Genomic DNA, 5,116 nt, shown 5'->3' on the forward strand with positions numbered 1-5,116 from the left:
AATTTTGACAGCCTCTGCAGCTCAATCGTCATTAATCAGCTAAACAATATGAACTACTATATACTAAAAAAAATCTTCATTAACTTCAATGCAATGCTTATGTGAGAGTCAGCTTTTTAGGTTAATATGATTATTTTTAAGGGATTTGTGCAACATACATCAAGACATCAAGGCAAGGGAATAGTTTGCTGGGGCTCTGTCCAAGATTGTTAAATTTTCGCTGGACACAAGCAAGTACCGGATGACTGGAGGACAGCAGACATAGTCCCCCTTTTCAAGAAAGGCAGCAGGGGAAAGCCTTGTAACCAGAGACCTGTGAGCCTAGCATCATTATCATGGAAGATACTGGAAAAAAGTTGTGGAGGGGATTAATGGTCACTTGGAAAGGCAGGGACATATCAGAGACAGCCAACATGGCTTTGTCAAGGGCACGTTCTGTCTGAACAATTTGATTGAATTCTTTGAAGAGGTATCAAACTGCATTGATGACCACCTCCCACCCCCAACCTCCATCCAAAAACAGAGCTCCCTTGCTCCTCACCTTTCACTCGACCAGTCTCCATAATCGAGCACATCACCCTTTGTCATTTCCACAGGCTTCAACGGAATGCCACCACCAGCTATTACTTCCCCTCTCCACCCCTTTCTACTTTTGACAGGGACCACTCTCTCCATGACTCCTGGTTTGCTCATCCTTCCCCTCCCTGATGCCTGGCACTGTCCCCTGCAACCTCAAGTGGTGCAACATTTGTTTCTGCACCTCCCTCATCACTGTGCAGAGACCTAAACAACCATGCAACACAAAATTTATGTACACCTCCTCCAACCTCATTGCTTCGATGCTCTTGATGTACCTGTTCTACATCAGTGAGGCCAAACATGGACTACATGACCAGTTGGCAAAGCACCTACGCTCTCTCCGTGTAGAGTCCTGCACTTGGATATCTTTTGCCTCCACTCATCACCCTCCAGTCTCTATTTTCACCCTCTTCCCCCCCCCCCCCCCGCCAACTTGGTTTCTTCTGCCCCTTTCCCCTTGTCTGTCTCCCAACTACACCTCTCCCTCACCTAGCTCCAACCCCAACTCCACCTATCACCTACTGGTCCCTGCAATCTTCTAGTCACTTATAGCCCCACAAAATCTTTCCTTTCAGATATCTATCCAGCTCCCATTTGAATGCTACAACTGTTATTATTACTATCACTATCATCTCAGGCAGTGCTTTCTAGACCGTAACAGCGCACAAAACTTTTTCCCATGCAACTTTTGGGTTCCTTCTCCAGTTACCATCCCGAGTCTTATTTCCTGACACTTTTAAGAGAAACTGTTTATATCTACAGTCTCTGCCATTAATGCTTTTAAATACCTCCTGTTCCAAGGAGAAAAATAGTAGCTTCTTGATTCATTTTGATTTTGGTAAATCTCTTAACATCTTTAAGCATGTGACTAGAATTGTGCACAATACTCTGGTTGTGACTGAATCAAAGGTTCATTATGATGAACATTGATGCCATGTATAGTCACTGTTTAACCTACTGAGAAACAATAGTTACATTTTTCACATCAATTACTTTTCATCTAAAGTAGGAAAACCTTTCCTAGATCTGATGAAAGGTCATCAGCCCAAAATGTAAACTGTCCTCTCTCCACATGTTCTGCCTGACCTGTGTGTTTTCCAAGTTTCCATTTTTATTTTGACATGACCTAGCAGCCACTTTAGTTCAGCTAAGTTTCCAGTCAACAACAAGACCAGGGTATTATGAGTGGGGAATCTGATGAGAGTAACATGGTTGAATGCAAATGTGTCTAATTTGCCTTGCGTCAAGACTCAGATGCTGGAATGTGTCTGCCACAATTTCCTGAATGAGCTGGAAGCCAAGAATTTGAAGAGCCCTGTGGCTAGAGCTCTCACGATGGAGGCAGGCAGTTGAGATCAGACACTTGTTGCAGGCAGTCTTGGTTTGTGATAATATTGCTCAAGGTAATCACTCAATGTCCTAACTCCTTAAATATATCACAATCTCAGATGTTATCCTTCCTGCTCCTGCTGCTTCTTCTGGCAGGAGACCTCATCCTTGTAGACAAGAGACTGCAGATGCTGGAATCTGGAGCAACAATCTGCTGGAGGAACACTGGTTGATCAGCATCTGTAGGAAAGGAATTGTCGATGTTTTGGAGAGGCAATATGGCTGGTATAAAGAGAAGGGTAGTGGTGAGAAAGGAGGCTGAGGTGATTGGTGGAGTGAGGGGTGTAAGACAACAGGCAGGTTATGCCAGGTAAGGGAGCAAGAGTGGAATTAGGAGACAGTGGCAGGTGATTAATAGATGAAGGCAGACAAAGAGAAACAACCGAGGAAAAAAAAGGATCATGATGGATAGCAAACAGAATAACTGAAACTTTAATTTTTGGAGCAAACATTGCAAGCTTCACCAGATTCTCAGATGTGCAATTCTGGCAGATTTATTTCTGACATCAATCCAACAAATCTGTATTTGATGATCCTTCCAACAAGAGAACCCCTAACTGTGCCAAGACCACATTTCCTGTGCAGTTCTAGATGGACATCATTCAATATATCATCAAATCAGTGTGAAATTAATGGATGAAATCACCAATTGCTTATTCATACTTCCAGTATTTCAGTTAAATTGATTGATACGTGGCAAGGTACAAATTGTGTAATGATAGAAATTGGAGACTGCCATATGCAGCACAGGAAACCTGTGTTAACCTGTCACTTTTTTTGTTGGTTCATTCACAATAGGAATAGGCCCCTTCAGTCTGCCCTACCATTCAATAAGTTCATGACTTATCTCCCTCAACTCTCACCATCTCACTGCTGGTTCCTCTAAAATTCCCATTCTTCTGTTCTACCACTAACTTTTGCATGTACTGGAAGTATAAGCAATTGGTGATTTCATTTTGTTAATTTCACACTGACTTGATTGGTTGCTTGACATCCTTTCTTAACCACAGGTTGTTCATCTTTCTTGCTTAGTCCTCCTATTGATCTGGGATAAATTTCTGCTGAGCATTGTGAAACAGCTGCTTTAATATCTACCACTATTCATCTACTGACCATTCCTTTTGCCTATTTTCCCCAGTACAAATCTTACTTTGCACAATGAACAACTTTTAATAATTCTCTGTCCTATTAATACATGCTGCACTTATTTCTTTTCTGGAATTCCTAAGATGCAATTAGCAAACTAAAAATATTCAGAATTTTATGGAATTGTTGAATAGCTTCCCTACCTAGGGATTGAAAAGCAAAGATGGCCAGCTGCTGGAAATCTGAAACATTCCTGCATGTTGTTTTATTCACTAATTTAGATGCTGGGAATTTTTAAAAAATCATTTCTTAAATGTTTGAAAGGCCATATACAAATAACCAGTAATGGGCAAAAAGGCTAACAATAATGGCAAGGCTCTTGAACCTTGAGCAATAAACCAGAAAGGTCAAGAGGATCCCACAGACAAAGCTTAATGGCTGAACCAGCAGGTTTAAATACTAGAGGAAATGGGGGAAAAATCAACAGAAGCACTGTGTGTTAACATCTTGTCAGTTAAGAGGCTCATAAAGAGTTGCAGACACCCACAGGGGATTTGATGGCAGGCTTCTTAAAATCTAATTGTTTAACAGAGTGGGCAATCAAACTGAGCAGTGATTGGGTGCAGGCAAGAATTTAAACATTAACAAAACCAAATTTAGGTAAGACACAGATTCAATTCCAGTGGCTGAAGACAGTTAGTAGATGTTTCAAAGATACATAATCTTAGTAAATAGATTTAGGGAAGCAAGTATTTAGGGAAGTCCAAAATTCTTTCTAGGTATATGACAGCTTGTGTTTGTGCATGGAGAGAACCATGGTACTGGATGCAAGTTGAGACTGAAGCAATGTATGAGGTAGATTTAAGGAACAGTGACAAATCAGAAAATGAGTTTCAGTGAACACGATTCCAAGGATAGATGGCTAAAATCAACTAGATAATTAAAAAACTTACCTTTTACAGTAAAACTTCCATAATGTGCTATTCAAAAATCTATGGTTTGGTATCAGGCAATGTTTGCCACACTTCCTTTAAAGTGTGAATTAAGAATGTTGAGATATTAAAAGAAATACATCTAATAATTTGGAAAATCTGCCAATCTGGTACTGCTGATGGCCCAAACATGCTAATTATTAAAAAAAACTGTATTTTGGCCACATAAACTTCAATGATTTTTTAATTACACTGAAGGATAAATTCAACATGGTTTGTCACTACAAACAAATCTAGAAAAAAATTACACCTGTACAGAGTGACATTAATACATCGGAGAGAGAAATGAAACATGATTTAACAATTTAAGCATGCATTACTGCCTACTTGAGACATCATCTGGAAAGTTAGTTGTTCCATGTCATTAGGATTCTGACAGCAGAACATGGGTGGCTTTGCCTACAAATTTCCACATCGAAACCTGCACACCACTGCCCCCCCACTGAACCCCAGTAAAATATTGATTACTACTCTGCTGATGGACAAAAATTTGCTTAGTACAATCTTGAACAGGATAAAACCATAGAAATTACAGAACTTTACAAAAGAGTTGAGCCAACATCCGAAACATTAATAGAAAGCTAAGATTGTAAAAATATTACAAATTGAATAATTTAAATATTTTAAAAAATTTGCCAAAACCATTTATAGTCACCAGTGTAACACTGCAATGTGTGGGTATTGCAAGAAATATACATTTGTTCAGGAAATGGAAAATGGTCAAATGCATTGGTAAAATCAATGAATACTAAACAGCATCTAGTATTGCACATCAGAATCCAAGATATGCAAATATAATTAATACTAAATGAATGCATTCCATTTATGTACAAAAAGGTATGAAAATACTAAAATTTAATCTGCATTACTGAAGATCGTACTAAAATCAAATCAGTATAACCCGTTTATACAAAACAAAATCATGCCAATTATTCAAAACATCTTAAACATTATTACATTTTAGATGGAGGATTGATCAGAACGGTCAACTATTTCAGACTTAAGTCCTCCTTCCATTATGAAGGAAAAATACCCACTAGCCCTTGCCCATTCCCCAACCCCCACAATAA

Source organism: Pristis pectinata, chromosome 1 (genome assembly GCF_009764475.1).
Source record: "Pristis pectinata isolate sPriPec2 chromosome 1, sPriPec2.1.pri, whole genome shotgun sequence".
NCBI lineage: Eukaryota > Metazoa > Chordata > Chondrichthyes > Rhinopristiformes > Pristidae > Pristis > Pristis pectinata.